This window comes from Drosophila albomicans, chromosome 2R (genome assembly GCF_009650485.2).
Source record: "Drosophila albomicans strain 15112-1751.03 chromosome 2R, ASM965048v2, whole genome shotgun sequence".
NCBI classification, from domain to species: domain Eukaryota; kingdom Metazoa; phylum Arthropoda; class Insecta; order Diptera; family Drosophilidae; genus Drosophila; species Drosophila albomicans.
The window spans coordinates 23,588,143-23,609,810 of NC_047631.2; the positions used below are offsets into that span (position 1 = coordinate 23,588,143).

At 38.5% G+C, this 21,668-nt stretch overlaps 1 protein-coding gene across 3 annotated transcripts in view; it reads left to right on the top strand.

Annotated features, from left to right (window-relative positions):
- The first annotated feature begins 5,396 nt into the window (after window positions 1-5,396).
- The window catches only part of LOC117576893 (homeotic protein antennapedia), a 120,028-nt gene continuing 103,756 nt past the window's right edge, over window positions 5,397-21,668 (top strand). For all 3 annotated transcript variants that reach the window (XM_052007863.1, XM_052007860.1, XM_052007864.1), the window contains exon 1: window positions 5,397-6,497. The gene's annotated coding sequence lies outside the window, so the exon portion shown is untranslated. The remainder of the gene's footprint in view (window positions 6,498-21,668) is intronic.

Sequence of the window (21,668 nt, forward strand, 5' to 3'; positions counted from 1 at the left end):
TTACACAATATAATTGCTCGCTACACATCAGTGTTCACATACAAAATTATGAAAAGGGGTTTTTAATTTCCACTTTCTTTATATGTATGTGAATTTATGTGAATGTTAGGTAAATCTAATTTTTGGTATGCGTTTTTATGTTGGATTATGAATTGCCATATTGCTTTCAAAGATTAAATATAAATAATATAAATTGTCAGAAGTAATTTATTTGACAAATTTAAAAATGAATATTTATTTTAATTATATTCTTATAATAATTTACTGCCCTCGCCAATATATTTTATTTAATATATATTAGGGAAATGCTCCAGAATTGGGTTAAGATTTCTAACAAAAGTTTTTAACTCAAGGATTTATTAGTTTGCAAAGCGCACAGTCAATTCATTTCAATTTGTGCCAATTTCAAATGTCGTTAGATGAATTGTCACGCCTGTGTGATATGAGATTTGTTTCGAGTTCGAGTGATCCATTTGAATTGTTATGAATGGAAATGTGTGATTCGTGTTATGCCAAAACGACGAAAAACATCCGCTTCACTTCTATTTGTTGTCGCCTGTCAACTTTGCCAATTTGATGGCTGCATTGTTGGTAATGTAATGCGGCCCAAAACGAACCTAATCAAAATTGTTGACGTTGACGCTAGGCAAAAGCAACGACGCCCACAACCACGCCTACTATATGAATTACACACACACACACACACATACACAAAGCAATTGATGTTAGCATTAGCTTGGCTCAAAAGACAAATTATGATAAACGACCATTAAAATGTTGTCATATGTTCACATATGTCGACTCTCTGTCTGTTTGTCTGTCTCTGTACTCCTATTCTCATTGTTGTTGGCGGCTACCGTGCGCCGTCAGTTGCCGCTTTATTTATTGACTCACCTGATCAACTTGACTGATTATTCGTATGCATGCACAAGTCGGAGGCACAACGCCAACAACTGCAAACAATAACAACTTTAACTTCATTCAGAACAATTGCTAAAAAAAAGTGAACAGCAAAACATGGAATTGTGAAATACTTTTAACCATATTTAACAAGCAATGAGTTAATTCAAGAAACTGATGATAGTCTTCTTTAATTCAATTTTTTTTATTTATTTTTTTAGAAATAATAAAAATTATTGTATTATTTTTAACTAAGGTACATGTCTTCTTATTAAGGAAATTAGTTTTTGGCTATTACGATCTAAATATTATTACAATATTATTTATAATAGAAGCTAATCAATTAGTAACAGTAATTGGAAGAACACTAGTGATTTATTTATCGTATTTATTTAAATTAAATTATATATATATCAGAAATATTTATTTTTAATGTATTCGCTTAAAGTAAAGCACTTATAAATGAAATTCAATGTTGGGTATTAAGATTACTGCAGAGAATAAAAGTAAATTTTGTTTTAATATTTAGCTGAATACAGAGATCAGAGCCATGAGATGAGCAAGGGATTAAGGGGTAGAGGGAGGGGGGACAGCAAGAGGATGGAGCTGAAACAGGGACAACTCCACTCGAAGGCAAAATCGAAGCGACATGCGAAACAATTCAAAGTTTCACGTCGTAAATTTGGCGGCGGACTTCATCGATCACTTTTGGGGTGTTGCTGTTGCTCTTGCTGCAGCAGGTTGACTTATTTGCCCGATTGCCGAGCCGAAAGTCGACAACGAGAACGTGGATGAGACGGTCTGCGGGGCGGAACGAAGTCCCAGAGTCCACCGCCTGAACGGCACGCGCGTCTTGTTTTTCTGAATGTCGCTATATCTGTTATTCTTGTTATTCTTGTTGTTGTTGTTGTTGTTGTGATTGCTGTTGTTGCAGCAGTTTGCTGAAGCGGAAATGGATATGGAGACCGAGGGCGCCCGCTGGCGGCATGTGAAAATATTTTCCAAGGTGAACGCCACACAAAAAGGACAAAATCCAACGCAAAACGAGCCGCAGTCAGAGCCACAGCGACACGATTCCAGCTGAGCCCCTTTTTGCCAGAGCACCTTTTCGTTGCGCCCACATCCCTGTGTCCCCCACCTTGCCACCTTTCCCTGCCGTGCTTGCAACCCAATTGAATGATTTAGGAGCGCACAGTTGTCAAAGAGCAGCGATGCGTACGGGTCTACAGCCGTGGACTGTGCGGACTGTGGACTGTGGACCATGGGGCACAGCTTTTGGTCCTGCCAGAGAAGCCTGGACATCCACATTCACATTCGCATTCATATCCGCATCCACGTGGTTACAACGTTGGTGGGGCGCCAAGCGTGCTTTTAAAACCGATTCATCCGCTCTTCAGATATTTATTGCTTCACATAATTGAGTGTAAAATTGTTCGCAAGAAACTTAAAAACAGCTGCCAAACTCGGAATCCCACAATGAAATTGGGAAACAAATATTATTAAATTAACTCCGCAAATTACAAAAATAAAATTAGTCTAAAAATATATGTAATTTACTATACAATATTTTCATCAATGAAAGGTTTTAATATAAGAATAGAGAGAAAAATATGATTGGAATAAAAACATTAATAATATGATTTTGATTTGTATAATACGAATTATTCTCAAAAATTATCCCATTTTAAATATTATTGTTAAATATGATAAATAAAAATATTCTAAAATACTACCCAAAGTAATCGTAAAGGCTTCATATAAATATTTTGTAATCATGATGTCCATACTAGTTAAATATTGGTGATCTTTAGCAACTGACCTAGCCTATTATTAATATCTATGACTTTACATAATCACAACTTGCATCTTTTTTGCTTCAAAGTTACGACTCCGTGCAATCTTGAGCATCTTCTTAACTAATTTCAACTTCTTTTACTTTTCTTAACTATTTGATTTCGGGTCATATTCGGGTAGCATAAATATCTTCTAATTTATTGATTTCTCACAGCTACTTTAGCTTAACTAATAACATATAAATTTCTTCTGATTTACTTGATCGTTCATGTTCACACATTTTCTTCAGCTGAACTTGCAACTTCTTTTGCCATAGGTGATCATTGCAAATATTGCAAATCTTCTTCAACTTTAAATAATTTATTAACTTATAATTTTTTGGTAGTAAAAATTTATTATAATTAATTTAAATAGTATTGAATGACGCAGTTTATATGCCATCTTTCCCCCTACATCAAAACATTCAAATAATTCGCTGTTTTAGCCGCTACATTCCTCCTCATGCATAGCTGACGGCAAATGGCCAAATGATTCCAAACACACTGAGCGAAACCGTCGGACGACCGACAAACGAACGTTGCGACGTCGAAGCCAACGCAGAAGCCGAAGCCGAAGTCGCAGTCGATGCCGACGTCGACTCGGTTTGTAGGTCTGCTCGGTGTGTGCTGCGTAAATTTATGTGAGAAATCCCATTGAAAAGAGCAACGCGGCCGCTCACGACACAATAAAGCAAAATAATGGCACATTCGTCACACTTAACGCGGTCCGCATGTTGCCGTCCTTTTTGCGCATGCGATGCGATGGTGTGTTGTGCGCTCGCTTGCACGCACACACAGTGAGCGTCAACAGCAACGGCGTCATCCATCTTGGAGGCAAGTTGTTGGTGTTGCTCTCCGGCAGGCGGTCGAGCAAGCGACAGCCGAGAATGGTTTATGAGCGCGCTGCATGCCGCAGCGGCTCCTCCCTGTTTGCCGACGCATTGCCAATTGGTGGCGTCGACAGCGGCAGCATCGGCTACAGCAGCGACTACGACTGCGACAGAGGCAGAGGCAGCGGCAGCAGACCAAGGCAGTGCAAAGTTGGCCAACTTTTCGCTTGGAGCTGTTAGTGAGACGAGTTGGGGGCCTTTTTTTTCCAGCAGCATGTTGCACGTGGTGCGTCCCAGCAGCTGCTTCTCTGCTTCTTCTTCTGCTCCATCATCATCATCATCTTCTTCTTCTTTCACTGTTCTCTGCTGATCTCATGCTCTCACGCTCTATGCGGCCAACAGCTGTGGCCATCCAACAAAAAAAAAGAGAGCACGAAGCGAGCAGAGAGCAAGAAAGAGAGAGAGATGCTGAACTGGATTCGCTCATTTAGGGTGGTTCTGCGTTAAGTGTGTGCGTGCCTGTGTGAGTGGAGTGCGTGTGAGTGTGTGTGTGTGTGTTGTTTGTGTTTGGTTGAGATTGAACGCCATGATTGTTGTGCCGTCGGCAAATGATGAAGCCCAGATATACGGCAGCCATAATTCTCCCTTGCAAATCGCTCAATTTGGGAAATATGTTTCACAGCCATTTCTACAATTATTATTACTCGCTTCAAGTTTATTTTATGCGAGACTAATCAAATAAGTGTTAAAAATGTTTGGTAAATTTTCGGTATTTTACTTTCTAAAATTTAAACTGTTAATAGAAATATATTTTTGTCTACTTATTTAAATATTTTTATTTAGGGTTTTTTTATGTCCAGTTTTTAGTTTTTCATTATATTTGTTTTGCTAAATATTAGTTAATAGGAGTTTTATATGTTTAAAGAAATAAATAAGTTATTTCAGAAGAATTTTTCATAGACAAAGAAAGCAGATAAGCTTAAAATACCATTTAAAAGTGTGGGAATTAGACATTTAATTTTTTTAATACGAATATCTTATGCTGGTTAACAATGTTGACTATTTTACTATGGTAACATTTTTGTTATTTAATTTTTATTAAGGTATTATCTTTATCAGGCTTTCAAAATGTCGACAATAACAATTAGAGTTCAAAATAAAAAGTATACATATAAATATTCAAAACCGAAGAAATAATAAACATACCGAAAGCAAAATTCAACTCAAAAATCGCGCATTTTCCAGAGTGCTGCAAGAATTGCAGAAGCCGTCGCAAAATGGTCAAGTGGCCGCTGTGCGAATCTGCGGCAGCAAACACAACTGGCAACTAGCAATGGGTAACTGGCTGTGCCACAAGCTGTGGCAAGCTCTCGCAAAACGTAAATTTCGCACTCACTCACTCACTAACTCACACAAACAAGCGCCCGGCTGTGAGCGTAAAATGCGAGCACAGAAGATACATTTTTTTGTTGCTTCGTACTGACTGCAGATACTTTATGGGCAACGTCGACGCCAGACGCTGACGTTAGCGTCGACGTCGCTAGAGCAGCGCAGTAGCAGCAGACTCGTAAATAACGTCGACTGCGCGGTTGCGGTTTTAGTCTCGCTCTCTCTCGAATTCGGTTTCGGTCTCCGTCTCTGCCGCAGTCGCTGTCGGCGCGTGAGTTTCTTATAAGATTATTTATATACTGCTTTTTTGGGGGGGCGCTGCCAGAGCGCTGACGTTGGCACTGGCTGCGCAGCTGGCGTCAGCTGGCGCGTCGCTTCTGGATTAATAAGGAGTTCTCGCTTGGATTTTCACATGTATATGCTTTGAATTGAATGCTTTATGGGTTTAGTTTGATAGAAGTCGTAAAGAAATCAACATCACACAATACAAAACGCACCCGTGCACTGCAAACCGTGTATGCCACACGTTGCCCGTTGTCGTTGTCGTCGTCGTCGTCGCTGTCGCTGTCGTAGTAGTCGTAGTCGTAGTAGTCGCTCTTGTTCACGTTCTCGTCATAGCTGTCGTTGTTGTTGTTGTTGGTGTTCTTAGCGACGTTTGGGGGCATCATCATCATCATCATTAGCAGCAGCAGCAGCAGTAGCCGCAGCGGCATCTTTTGGTTCTGTTTGTGCCCCAAAACTATTCGGTCGCCTGCGGTCGTCGTGGTCAGCTCGTCGCCCGCCCGCCCCAAAGAAAAGAAACAAAACAAAAAATAATATAAAATAGAAACCAAAAAAAAGCAAAACAAATTCGCCACGTACCGGCCAATTGACAGCTCGTAAAAATCGTAAAAATCATAAAAATAATCATAACAATAATCGTAAAAAATTAGAACCGCCAGGCAGTCGCACATTGGCCACAGCCAGACACAGACTCATAATAAAAGAAGCAACGCAACAAAATATTCGCAGAACTGTGTTGGAAGAAAACCGCGCGCGCTCTTCTCTCTCGTTTTCTTCTCGCTATCTTGTTCTTTCGGCCAGCGTTTTTTTATGATGTTGACCCACGTTGTAGATACTTAAGAGCCCATCAAAGCCCGTGTCTATGTCTGGCAGGTGTCTCGGCTAAGCTCGGTTAACAAAAAATTGTGCAATAAGTGAAGTTGGTGATGACTACACTCGTTACACTCAACTACAAATTCAAGCCAAGTTGACGAGTGTATATCAAGTTCATAACATTTCTAGTCTCAAAAGAAAAAGCAAGCAATATTTACACAAAAACGTAGCGAACAGCCAAATATTCAACAACAAAAGTGCATACAAGAAAAGAAAAGAAAAAAAAAACAAACAAAGAAGGCAAATCAGAGAAATAAAAGTATAGAAAAAGTTGCAAAATAATTCAAATAAAAGTTTTGTGTGAGAAAGTTTTGCGCACGTTGCACACAGCAAAACTGCAAGTTGAATTCGTAAACCTCAAGGATTTGGCGAGTCAAATTGGATTAAAGCGGTAAGTTTGCCGCTCTTTTTGTGGCACCCAATATTCAACACTTCATAAGTCATAACTGGTGGTGGGTGTGGGCCCTGGACATCAGTCAAAACTGCAAACTGTTGACAGGCTTATTAGAAATTTGCATAAATTTCGGAGCTACTACTAGCACATAGCACATAACATAGTTCAGTCCAGTCCTGGAACTGGAACTAGGATCCAGAGTTGGGAGTTGGAGTTGGTGAACTGAAGCTGGCCACGAGTAATGGCCGCTTTGAACTTGGAATCGTTTTGAATTATTGCACATATCCTGGGCAACATAGTTTCACTTCCGCATGCGGCAGCCATTCCACAAACACACACACACACACAAACATGTATGCACTCACTCACACATACACACACATAGACGAACTGCCTTTGCATAGAAAATTTATGCGGCCATTGTTGCGGCGCATTGTCCTTGTTGTTGTTGTCCTAGTTGTCTGGCTTCTGCATATTTGTCGCACTCTCTGTCTGTTGTCGCTCTCTGTCTCTCTCTCTCTCTCTTTCGCTCTGCGTCTCTCTTTCAATCTGTTACCATCTCTCTCACTCTCTTTTAGTTATGCAGTTGCGCTCAGATTTATTGCATTCCGTATTTAAAATGCAATTTTTTACAATTTTAATAAATATTTATTTGATTCGTTGTTGATTTGTTCAATAAGCTTTAATGAACATTGTCCACATTCAACGGCCTTTTACTTTATTTGCTGTTAACGCATTTGTACTCAACTATATAACGAGTCAGTCCATTTTATTCTACCAATTTTTGTCATCAGATCATATTATTTTCTCATAATTTATCGATTTAATCAGCTGGAAATGTTTCACTGCTGACAAAATCATAAACTCTCTGCTCGTCTCTATCTCTTTCGCTCTGCCTATTTCTGTTTGCTATTTCTCTTTCTGTTTACATTGCAAAAAGTTCATGATTTATGAGTCACAAAGACAGAAGGACACTAGAGAGACCGAACTAAAATTGTACATTGATGCACTTCGTATTGTCAGTAGCTTCGGTCAGATTCATGCTTAAATATGAGCTTTGAAAATAACTAAAAGTATTAAACATTTCGAATGGACTTTCTGATTTTTAAATTATATGAATATTTTTAAATTTAACAAATCGATATTTCTGTTTAATGATTCACAATATTTTAATGGCTTTTCGAATTGAAATATTTACAATTTAATTGAAAAATAATTACTTTATAATCACAATGACACATTTCAATGAAAACACAAATAAAGCAAATACCTTTTTTATTAACACATTGAATATCTTTATTTCATTCGAAAGTGAATTAGTTAGAACTTCCCTTTGTCAGTCCGAAGACCTCACAATATTGTGTCTATATTTTTAATCAAATTCACACATTTAGACATGATTTATAAGTTAAATAATCCCCTATAAAAATGGCGACAAAGTCTTTTGTAAAAACATTAATCAACGCCGTTCGCGCGGGAGAAGAAAACCAAAGTTAAGTCGAAAAATCTAAAGCTACAAAAGCGAACGAAATGTTAACGAAACCGATAAATGTATTCACAAAAGCCCAAAACGATTCGAAACAAAGAGCCTCTGAGAAGACAATAAACAAAACTTGTTTAGTTAAAGCAGATGCCGTGCATTTGAAATTAAAATTATTTTCAAAATCATTGATAAATGGCGACATGAAGCGGCTAATTAATCAAATGCAAAAACCTAAAACAGAAATAAAATAAAAATGAAATTTCACACACATTAAATACAAATACAAAATGTTACGGTATTTTCCCAAAAACAAAAACAAAAGGTTTATTTTGTTGTTAAGTAACAAAATGGTGGCATAAAATCACGATATAAGTTTTCTTCTGAAATACTGTCAAAATTAATTAGATATTTGTAATGTGTATTTATGTATATGAAAAACTTTTCTTTCATATTTTTATTTGAGATTACTTTTATCTTATGTTTATCACATAGAAATTCAAAAAAAAATGTATCTAATTCTCAACACTCAGATTGCATTTATTTGAATTTAAAAGCTTTGCTTTGCTCTTAAATTTTGCAACTGCTGACAGGACTTCTTTTGCCAATGTAGCAGAAGATGATTTTATTTTATTTTTTTTTTTGCTTTTCTTGGTAAATTCTTTGCCAACGTTTCTCAAGTTCTTTTTTATGCATTCAACCAAAAACGATTTAAGCCAACGAATTTCTAGCGGATTTCCACAGTTGCTTTTCTTCATCCTTATATATTTTTTGTGTTTTTGTGTTTTTTTGTGGCATGCCACTTGTTGTGGTCTTTTTGCTGTGCTATTTAATTTCTGTGCGGATTTTGATGTAGCTGCAGTAAAAAAGGACTAAACAGCACCCAGTGGCAGTGACTCGGCATTGGGTGGCAATTTGCTGTGACTGCAGTTTGTTTGGCATTTCTCAGCAGCTCTCTCTTTCTCTCGATCTGCATTGGTATTTGTGTACGCTCAAATATGTGTGTGTGCTGTGGGTTTTGCGTTTTTGGAGCTAGCTAGCGAGTGCACTCGAACTGTTTTTGTGGCACCAGTTTGGGAGTTGCAATCGGAGTCGTAGTCAGAATCAGAATCAGAGTCGAGGTTTGGGCTGGGGTTTGAGTTTGAGTTTGAGTTTGGGACACCGAAGCCTCTCAGCCCAGCGGGGTGCTCTCGCAGTGACATTGCGCCGAGCGGGTGACAATGATTTATGGCAAAGAGATACGCGACAACGAACGCAAAAAGTCCGAAAACTAAAAAAATGCAGACAGAGAATAGGAGCACGAGAAAGAGCACCAAAGAAAGAGAGAGAGGGAGAAAGTATTTGCAGTTGTGAGTTTTGAGTTTCTGGCGTAAAATCCAAGTACCTGATCTAATAGTTTGCACTGGCACACCTTTAAGATTGGCAAAAATTCTCCTTTTTTTATGCACAAAATGTCCTTGAAACTACAATAACAACAACAAGAGTTCAGTCGCAGCGGAAAGTGAAAACCTGCTGTGTGGTTTTTCAAAATTTTCATCTTTGTGTCACTTGCAATTTTACTTCGTGCACATGTCATAAAGAATTTCCAGATTTCAAATTATCATTAGGCATTTAGGAAGTCACCTTGCGAAGGCCGCTGAGTTCGTCGTGTCTTCTCACCTTCGCTTCTCAGTTCTCGATTCTCTGTCTCGTCTCAGGTTATGCAATAGTCATTTTCTACGGCCATAAAAATTAATATGCGTCCTTCGCTGTGGCAATTTGAGGCGCATATCTCAGCAAATGCAACTTTTTTGTTATTTTGTTCAACTTGCCACAGCATTTGACTTTGAACCGATGCGCTGCCCCTGCTCTTGCCCCTTGCCGAGCACCGGACATGACTTTTGGCTTGACTTCGTCTCCGCGCTCTCCGCCGGCTGCCATTGTCTGTGTCTATGTGTGTGTGTTGAAGGTTACCTGTTTTTACAGTTGGCCCTGGTGCTCGTCTTCTACTTCTACTTCTTGTTCTCTTTTTTCAATTTTTTGTTGTAGATTTTGAGCGCGAGGCAGCCTGAAATTATTATTTATGAGTTCGCATTGTTGTCGCCGTTTTTGAAAGTGATCTGAATCACAGAGGCAGAGGTCCAGATCGGTCCATCGGTTAGTTGGCTGAAGAAGATAAGCCGAGTTCATTTGTTCATTTTTACTTTCAACTGAAAACGAAATTTTACAATAAATCAATTCATTTGTATGCAGTTCAATGTGTCATTTGGCTATAAATCAATTTGTGACTCTTTAGAACCATGTGATGTTTGCATTATGCAAAGGATTAAGGTAAACGTAGGGTAAAATATGATAAATTTAGTATTAAAGATTCTTTCTAAGAATATATCAAAACAATACAAATAATTCGCTGTACAAATAAGTTCTTATTTAAAGTAATTATAAAATCATTTATTTTAATGACATTGTGATATATTAATACAACATCTTTCTCTTGTAAAATGTATGTGACTTCAATTCCGAAGATCCGTTTAAGATTATATATAAAATTTACGATGCTTTCCGCTTTTACCGCAAACCGATCAAATGACATTACAAAAAGCAAATACAAACACTTCAGAATGGAGAGAATTTTGTGATTTATCTGTGTGAAGAAGTCAATAACTCATAAAAAATTGAACATAAATCTCTGTTAGCATTCGACGGCGTGGCAAAGAGGCAAAGAGCAGCAACATTGTGGCAGAGACTGCAGACTGCAGCAATAACAACAACAACAACTATTGTTGCTGCTGTTGCACACAATTGTCTCAATTTTCAGGGGCGGAACCGTTGAGGGATTCATGGGTTGACATGAGCTTGATGACGACATATGTTGCATAACATTTGCATATTGCAACTGCAACTGCGGGAGTTCCAAGGAAGCAGCGTGCGAGAACGCGGGCGATCAACATACAACATACAACGTACAAAACAATTCATTGTCGCAACGGTAGCCGACGGCAAGATGTCCAAACAATGACAAATATGAATATCAATATGGAAATATTCTGGAATTTTTTTGCTTCCTTTCTTTTTTTTACGCAATTAGTTGCGCTCCATATTCGAGAGCCTTTTTTTTTGGGTTTTCAAGATGAGTAACTTATGCTAGTCTCAAATGTCGATGAATTTCAAACGCACACGCCGCGTCCATCTAAAGCAAAACATCAAGAAAAAAGTCATTGTTTAAACAGCACGAGAAATAATACTCGTAATAAAGAAAAAGAACCCAAAACTGAACTGAATCGAGAAAAGTTGCCGACTAAAAGCGAACCAAATTTGCAAAGATGAAACTGCGAAACGTTGTTCAAAGTTGGGCGGCGAATTTGCAAAAATAAAAGGAAAGAACTTCGGAGAAAATAGTTAAGGCTAGAAGATACCCTGCTTTAAATAAAGAAATTCGAAAATCCAAAACTTCTGTAGGAAATATAAGTGAAAATAAAAATTATATTCATACAAAAAAGAGTTGGAGAAAAAGAACGCTATAAATTGATGAGAATTTTCTAAGACTCTACTCAACTTCCAAAATACAGGGTATTAAAACTAAGCAAAGGCCAAGCAGCGAGGTTTTTTATATGTATGAGTGTATGTACATATATGTAGATGTCGACATATCTGGTATCTAAGTATCTGTATCTGTATCTGCATTTGTATATACATATGTATCTCTATCTTCAACTTACTAGCCATGGGCAAGTTGGGCAGTTGCCGTGCTTGTGTGAGTTTCGCATACGAAGCAACGTAAAAAAAAAAAAAAAAAAAAAAAAAAAAAAAAAAAAAAAACATGAAATAATTCGTTTTGTTTGCCGTTGCCAGACCAACAAACTACACGAAAATGTCGCTAGCAAAACTCAGGCAGAAACAACGAGTAAACGAACAAAAAAAAAAAAAACAGCAAAGCAAAAAAAAAAAACAATGTCACACATGTCAAAGTTGTCGCAGAATGACACAAATGTGGCTCGGATTGTTCACTAGCCAGCAAAGACCGCCCCTCATTCCCTGGGCCTCCATGGGGACCATTCGAGAGCTCTCAGCGTAGTGCTTGGACCCCACTTGGACCCACGTCGTCGTCGTCATTGTCGTCATCATCAGCTTCGCTTCGTCTGCTGTCTGCTGTCTGGCGGAATCGGAATCGTGTCAGCCGCAAAACACGAACTTAGAGACCAAGTCCGAAAAACCAGTGACTCGCATTTCGTGGAAATTTCACAATTAAAAAGGCACAAAAATCTTAGGAAAGAGTTAACCGGAATATGAGAAATCGTGTCAACGTCAAACTCCAACATCAAACCACAACTCCAAGCAAAAAAAAAAAACCACAAACCAAAAACCGTCGCTGATCTGATTTTTCTTTGCCGAAACTAGAAGCAAAACGAAACGAAACGAGCTAAAAAAAAGGGAAAAGGGCAAAAGAGATTTAGCCATTAAATCAGTTGATAAATGAATCGCTTTTGATTTGGAGTAACAACATTTATGAGCTGATGTGTTTGATGATGTTCTAGAATATTTTATCGACTTCAGAGCGGTTTCACAAGAGTTTTTTGATTGTAGCAAAAACGGTATTTATTAGCTGTGAATAGAGGATTTCATTTAGTGAGTTTCCTCTTGTGTTTTTAAAGGATTAATCACAAAGATAACTTTCTTTATAAATCCTTTATAATACAGTACATTTTATTATTTTATCAATTCGATTTATTACTACTCTAAACTATGTTGCAGTTGCATGACAAACGCCATGTCGAACAGCATCAATATCGGCAACCATAATGCCATTTCCCTTAGCAAGCCATTGCTTGATTTTGGTGGAGGATGAGTCATTGAGACAGGCAAAGAGAGGGAGAGTGTTTGAGAAAGAAAGAGATGTAGAGATGTTTAGAAACATGGTTGAACAGATGAAAAAAAATGAATGCAGTAAAGTGCTGAAAACTATTTGGTAAAATCGAAACTAGCGGGTGAGAGACCCAGAAATCCAATACCACTACAAATTTAAGATCCTCTCATATGTGAACACACACACTCATAGCGAGTGAGAGAAGAAGCAGCACAGGGCAATGTCTACATCGACGACGAACAAAAATTAAAGCCCATTAATCATTTTGACTTATTTCTTTCCTTTTTTCGTCTAAAATTAATCTTGATGCCAAGCGTTGCCAGGCAACGCGCGGGCAGCCCGAAGAGAGTGAGAGAGGGAGACATTGTGTGAGCGAGACAGCGAGTGTTGTCGCAAGATGGAGCGAGCGAGAGAGGGAGGGATTTTGTGCTGTTGGTGTTGTTGTTGCACGGACGGATTATAAGGGCAGCGCACTGACAAACACACAAAACAGAAGAAAAAAAGAAAACACACAAAGAAAAACAAAAATATGAAAGCCAAAAAGATGCGGATGCATAAAGCCAACCCAACTGGGAATCGGCTTCGAAATTTCGCAACCAAAAAATATATTCGACTTGCCTCTGCCTACCCCGTTGTTCCCCCTTCCCCATTCCCCATCCACATTTCGCAGTTGCGTTGCGCGTGCTTCCAGATTAGCGTGCCGCATTCACGTCGATGTCGACGTCTCTGGCCCATTGTTTGGTCTCCTGCAAATGCCCAAAAATAATTTAAAACAGATTAAACCGTTACGGCTGCCATTTGCACCACATTGCGTCCACGCACACACACACGCCCCCTTTTTGAGTGTGTGCGGAGAGACTTAAGCGTGTGGAGGGGTTGCAGGGGCAGGGACACAGGGGACATACACATGGTCGGGCAGTGACATTGCGGCCCCCGCAGACTGAATTTGAATTTGACCAAATGTCTTGCGAAACTGTCGTCCTCATGTCCTTTTCATTTCGCCTTCTGCCCTTTGTGCATATGCTGCAAATTTGCCACTGTCTGGCTGGCAGCAGTAGCAGGGGTTACTTGAGTCGAGTACTATCCAAAAGCAGAGGAGGGAGGGAGGGTGAGTGGGGTTAGCAATGCCGAGTGGCATACTTAAGGGCGCGTCAGCCTGAGAAAGAGACAGAGAGTGAAAACAACAGGACGGCCATAAAACCGTTTAAATCAAACGGCTGAACAAATTGGTTTCCTTCGAGTCGAAAGCTTTATGCGCCAGACAAACGATATCCGAACGGATTGGACTCACAGGGGGGGTGGCAAGTTCACTTTAGGGGTTGGCCCAGTTCAATTCAGCCAGACTCATGATGTGCTAAAAAGGTGTGCAAGATACAAAGCAAGTTATTTTATTTGCTGACAAACATTGAAAATAATAATCAGAGACTTAAAAACGAAATAGAGACATTGCAATCGATTTAGAATAATAAATTGAATGCTTATGATATATAAAAATATAAAATAATTTATTTAAATGCAACCTCAATTGTTGTAGAATTTAATTCTCAGTTCCACTTCATCCTTTTGTAATCAAATTTGTTGTCAATCAGCTTTATATATTCCTATAACTCCCCTATCGAAGTCAGTTCCAACTAAAAATGCTAGAAGGCTTTAACAGACTGCTGAAATCTAAAGCCCAATGGCCAAGTTGCAAAACTGATTTGCATGTAAATTGTCTTAGGAAGTGATAAACGATGGTCAGCGTACTCAGCTCAACTGAATGCGGACTTAATAAACTGCTGTCGTCTGCCCCTTTTCTATGAAAATCTAATAAAAAATATACGTTAAGTTACGTTACGTTCTTATGGATATGCAGATACAACAAGAAACACACACACACAGAGAGAGAGAGAACACACTCGAGAGTTTTGTGACATGACAGAGAAGATGACAAATTGTTGGACTGCGCTGACTGACAGGCGCGACGGCAACAACAACAACAACAACAGCAACTGCCAGACACTTCAAGTCGCAAGTGCACTGCAATTAGTCAAAGTGGCCCAAGGTATGAATAACAGCAGCTACAACACAAACAACAACAACTATGCACCCATAGACAAGACATTTTGGCTGCAAAAACCAATAAAAAAAAGCTATAAAATTATGAGGAGCCAACGCGGCAATAAAAAAGTGTGATAAAATTTTTGCTTCCAAGTAAAAAGAAATGCGACGACGACGACGACGTCGTTGACTCGATGTTGATCCGCCTCTGAGGCTGATGAATGAACCGCAGTTGCCACAGCGGGCACGTAGCTTCACGTGCGACGTGCGTCAACTAGCGGCAATTATGAAGTCCGTGTCCACAACGTGAGGCACTTGCAACACCGCCACCGCCATCGCCGGCGCTCAACCAGACATTGGCACCCAAACATCAGAGTTAGAGAGACAAGACAAGAGAGACCCCAGACCATTTGTGGCAGGTGTTGTGTTGCCTGCAACTGGGATCGGTCTGCACTGTGGCTGTCGATTCAGTTTGCTTCGGCTGTCGTTTGAATCAATAAACTCAGATTAGACATCGTCCCAGTCTATCCAGTGTTATCGACCGCTGCAAATCGTCTGCCAATGCATCCGCAATAAAAAATAAAGTAGACGAAGCAAAATAAAGTAGTAGCCATTTGCTTCTGCGCATTCCAACTAGCCAAAGCGTCGACTGCAATTATGCAATTGCCAATTGCCAATTGGCAAACTGCATTTGTCGTCACGTTTTGATTCAACGACGACGATTTCAAGGCAGCCACTGGCGGCGACTGCTTTTCTTTTTTTTTTTGCGTGGGTCACTCAGCCGGACACTGCGGGGCCCAGAGACCTCTTGGCCAACATCCAGAGATTATCAATGCTAATAAGCCAATAAAATGTTGGTCGCATTGCCCGTTCTTTCTCTCTCTCTCTGTGATCTGTGTTCTCTGTGTGTGTTGACTTTGTGCTTGGCTGCCTACTCGGAACTCATATCTTCAATCATCTAAATCATCTATGAAATGCTGCGATAACTAAACGTTTCTATCTCGACTTGTTTGCTTGGGGTCCGCAATGCGTGAGCGAAACAAATTACCACAGTGTTGGATAAACTAATAAAGGTTACAAAATTCTCAATACAAAATTAAAAAAATGAGTTTAATGCATATGAAACAATTTTTTGAAAATTTTAAATTGTTTTTACAATTTAATCAGAAGTGTAAATAATTTGTATTACATATTTAAAAATAACGTTTACAATTACAAAAATTGAAAAATAAGAATTTTCAAATTTAGTCGAAGAAACAACTAAACTACAATAAAAAGAAGTCAGGTTGTAATGTGAAATAAAATACCATTAAACTATTTTAACTCTTAAGCATTAATATATTTATTGTTAAGGGTGACTTTTAAAGAACAGATTTTTTCTTCTCAACATTTATAATTAAAAAAGACTGTTCCACTAAAATACATAAATATCTTAAGTATACTTAGTACAATATAATTGATTACCAATCTAATTTACTTTTTATTAATTTATTGAATTTGTTAATTAATTTAATTTTAATTTCGTTATTATTATAATCTTGTTGTTGCTTTGCCATTGCTAGCCATTGTAATCAACAATAATTTTGCAATTATTTACCATGTTGTCAGGTATTTAGGGCTCTGCATTTTTTTCCAAATACATTACACGTGACAACATTTTACGTGCTGAGTTATTCAAATGAAGTTTAAAGATTTCGTAATCAATCAATTGAAAAAACAGTAAATTGTGCGTGAGTGAGATGACAACAATAAAAACTGAATGTCAAGAGAGTAGACGAATGGGAAGGGAGGGGAATTGGTCAGTCGATAGTTACAGGTTGGGGCAGGCCGTCAGAGACATTTCATTTAAATGAGATATGCGATATTTTGGCTGGTGTCTCGCGTTTTTTTTTACTTTTTTTTGCAGGTCTCTTTCACTGTTTGCGGTGTTAATCTTTCTCTTTTTGATACGATTATTCGTATGTTTCGCGCTGGTCAGGCCAGGCGGCAATAAATCTTGTAATCATAATAATTTGTTTCAATGTTAATGCCTTCAAAATATCTGAAAACTCAATAAATAACAAAACTACATGTTCGTGTGTGCTGTTAATGTCATACCATGAGATACTTCATATATCATTCCGCTTGCTGCTGCTGTTGCTGCTTTGGCTGTTGCATTCGACTGGCAAAACCTGATGTTAGCCCTGCCAGGTAGGTAGGTGACTTGTGCCTCAATTTCTTTCTTTTTTTTTTAGTTTTTTTCCTTCCTCTTTTTGTTTTCCGTTGTGTTTTTTTTTCAACTTACTTCGAAGCACCTTTTTGTGTGACGCAACGGGCCAGAAATGCAACGCATAGGGGCTGGGATTGGAGATTGGGGATTTACTTGACTGCAGAACAAATTAATCCAAAATCAGCAAGAGACAAGCAAGAAATGAAGCAAGCAAGCGACGACGACAACAACATGGGGCATGCAACGGTTGTGGGGGCAACAGACAATGTCGTCGTCGTCGTCGTCGTCGTCGTCGACGTTGCTTTGAGGCGCGGCCTGAGGCAGAGATGAAGCTCAAGTGTGAGGCCGGATGACAACACTTGAGTTTCGATATCGATATCGAGACTCGCCTGCAACACCCAATAACAACAGCGATGACAAGCGCACACATATGTATCTACACACATACATACTCACATATTCGTTGCATCCAATGCTGAATAACTCAATTAATTTCTGTCACCTGATTTATCACCTTTCGTGTGTGTTTTCGGTGTACGTCGCAAACAACTTTTAATTTCAATTTTATTTATTTGCATTTACATTTCACATGGGGTATGCACAACTACACAAATAGGTGGCCATCTCTCTTCATCTCCCCCTTCCCCTTCCCTCCCTACGGTGCTAATGCAATTGCAATTGAGACATTGCCAAGAATGTTCCCCAATCGCATTCGATTCCAGCCAGTGAATTGGGTTCGTTCTCCAACTCGTTTTCTTTTTTTTTTTTGCGCCGAGTGTCGCACTTGAAAATTAAAATGTTTTATCTCTCGGATATGCCGGGGAACATGTTATTAGCGCAGACTCTTGTAATTTGCATAAAAAAAGGAGAACCCAAAGTGCCCTCTGATGCCAGCTATTAAAACATTCCGCTTAACACTTCCTGCGACAAGAGCGAACAAACCTTATAAACGCTTGCCACAATGGTTCAAATGCTGACTAAACTTTGTCAAATTTTTTTTTTTTTTTTTTTATTTATTATTATTATTTTATGGTAATATTTCAAACTTAATGTTTTAGTCAGCAAATTTATTGTAGTTAAAACCTATTCAAAATTATGCATTTTTATTTAAAAATTGAAACTTTTTTATTAAAAAGATTTTGAAAATGTTTCAGACATTTTTTTTTATTTATACTATTTTTTCTAATACGATATTATTTGAAAGACTTTTAGTATCTTAACTTTAGAATTATTTCCAATTATTTAAAATATGTATACATATAAATTGGACATATTGACTTGTTCTATTTTAACTATTTAGTATTTATTTTTAAAATTCCAATTTTTAAAAGATTTTGTTCTTAGAAAAGTGTTGAAAATAAGTCAGACCCCTTTTAGTATTTGCTAATGCTCTCTTATTGTAACAATTTAGTATTTCTTCTTAGAAATTGTTTAATATTTTAAATAGTTTATTTTTAATATAAATTTTGCGAATTTTATTAACTGTTGATTTGACCCACTGTGCAGCATCAGCCTGTTTTGGATATGTCGGGTCTTTTAGACATCTTCAGCGAACTGAAACTAGTTTCTCAATTAAGCAGCGCAACTCGCAGAAGATTGGCTCACACACACACACACACACACTTAAAAGATGCTTCATTGCTTCAGTGTGTTTGTGAGTTGTGTAGTCATCAAGCACGGACGCACTGCATCCGTCCAATTCGTCAAGGAACAGTTGTTGCACGCCCAGTTTGGGGCGTTGGACGTGCGATTGGCTGCGGCGCGACGTCTGCGTCATTGAGTTGCAGACAGAGAGACAGGAGTGATAGTGGCAGGGAAGGAGGAGGAGGGAAAGGAGATGAAGTCGAAGACGCAGTCGCAGATGTCGGATGTCTCGTAGAAAGCATATTTATGGCTGTGGCATGTTATGAATACACCCAAGAGACATTTTTCTTCTTCTCACTCGCGCGTTGCAGTTGCAGCATTGCAGTTGCAGTTGCAAGACGACAAGTTGGAAATAAGACGAAACATTTTTGTTGTTGTTGTTGTTAGTTTGAATGGCGGGCGGGGGTTGAGGCTGGGGCAATGCACTGGGCGCCTGTAAACGAAAAGGAAATCTAAAAATAAGCAAAACAAAAACAGCAACAACAATTCAAGGCAAGGCAAAGCAAGGCGTGGCAAGAGGCGAGAGGCAAGCGGTGAGTTGAGGCAGTTGAGAAAAAGAGCGCGTGCAACGTACGGGAAATTCTTGATCAACCATAAATCTTGGCACCCGAGCCATCCATCTATCTCGCTTGGCGCGTTCCGTTCAGCGCCAAAGTTGTTTTCTATGTTGTCTATGCTGTAGCATCCCCCAATGCCCCTCCTCTTGCCCCTCTCCCCCACGCAGCCACCCCCTGCCACAGATTTTGTGTGTTGTTTTTCTACAAAAGAGAAAAATTAAAATTTCGAAAATAAAACATTCTTCTTCGTCTGGTTTGTGGCCTTTATCTCTGTTCGCTGTTGGCTGTTGTCTTCTGTTTTTGTTTTATAAAGAAAGCCACACGTAAACAGGCACGTGTGTATTTTATTTTAAAGCATTAACCACGCTGCTTTAATTAAAATCAAGGGAATATAATCATGTTCATTAGAGATCAGTTTGCTGCTAATTAAATTCAACTTAATACCTAGGGATAAAAACAATATTATGGTAACTATTTCGACAAAATGAAAATAAGATTTTTCAAAACAAAATACCTTGATTTATAAAGATTAATTTAACAAAATAAAATTAAGACTTTTCACTACAAAATACCTTGCTTTGTAGTTGGTTTAATAAACTTATTTAACCATTTTTAATCACAAATTCTTTGTCCATTTCTAGTTAAATTAGAAAATATTACAAGAACTTAAGCCAAATAATATTCAAGCTAAATATGATTTAATAACTTCAATATTAAATACCTTGATTGGCAGAGCTTCATTTAATAAACTTATTAAGCAATTACCAGCCAAATTCCATGATTGGATAAGAGCAAAAAAAAAAATACAAGTTAGGCTTTAAGGTCGAAATTAAGAACTCAAGTTCGTTTCATGTTTTCGCTCGTAATTAATAAATCATGTCAGCGTCAGACGTCAGGGGAGGGTGGAATTAAATGTGTCAAATGCAAACACGCAGCTCCCAACAACAACAACAACAGTTCCCCATCTCCTCAAACCCCGAACCCAACTCTAAGACGGGAAGAAGTAGCGACGGCTCCGAAAAGGTTCCCGGCCAGGAAATGTCAAGAACGAAGTTAACCGAACACGAAAACAAAACGAGCCAGTTTCATGTTTAGTGGCAACTGAAGGCATTCCAACAACAACAAAAATGTCGGCTAAGGGGTTAGAATCGGGGTTAGGAGCAAAGCTCGAATGCTTATTTCAACAGGGGGTGTGGCCTTGCACGCACCTTGCCCCCCAAACAAAAATACAAATAAAATCGCAGCTAACGCCGAAAGTTTTAATAAATTAAATTAAAGCTGCGTGAAAATTGCCTTATATACCTGAAGCCAACGAGTAAATAATATGCTCAAAAAGTATCTGAAAGTATTATATGGATACACACACACACACACACACACACACATATATAGTCCAAGTAAATGTGGCGAAAAAACAAACAAGGTGCGAGTGAGATGGCAAATATGTGCGAGTGTTTGGCAAAGGAAATGATAAATGGCGTGGTAATATAAAAAATGGGGGAAAACAGCGGGCGGCAGCTAAAAAAAAAATAACTGAAAACAGAAAACAAAACAGCAACAAAAACAAACAAGCAAAGTCGCTTGCTGTGCAGCCAAAACAGAAACAACAGCAGAAAGAGAGAGAACAAAAAAAAAAAAACAAAAAAAGAAAAGCAAAGTTGATTTTTCCAACTTTTCTGGTCAGCAGAAAAACACGAAAAAAACAAATGAAAAAAATGGGCGCCGCATTCAAAACGAAAAATGGTGTAACAAAAAAAAAGAATAGAACAGAATTTTGTACTTGGAAACATTTTCGACATTTTCGTTGTCTATTTCCACAGCGCTCTTTCTCTATGTTAGCGGGTTTCTGTTACGCAATGAACTTCCTCCTGAACCCTGAATCCCAAATATTATACCAAAACACACCCAGTGACCCTAATTTTGGTCCTTTGAGAAATGTCGTTGCCACACTCCCCTCTCCCCTCTCGCCTCTCGGCAGTTGTTTTAATTTCATTTATGGCTTCCGTTTTGCCCATATTTGGTGACTTTTCCAACGTTTCCCTTAACTTAACTTCGCCTCGAATTCGGGCGAAAACTCTTGGCTCAAGAACACTAACCCCAAAAATGCTGCTTTTGCCTTTTGTGTGATTTTGAGCATTTTATTCAAATGCGCCCAAGAAAGAAAATAACTTGAGAACTCAATTCATTTCATCAAGAACCGTTGCGTCAGAGATTGGCTTGGGGTAGGATAATGATATGTGGGCGTTTAACGGGCATATTTAATATGAACATATTTGACTTGATTAGTTCTTAATACACTTCTAAGCTAGGGAAGGAAGGGTCTTTGTTTCTTAATATTATAAGCTGGATTCAATTTGCAAATAATTCCGACATCCTTAGAGCATTTGAATGTTAT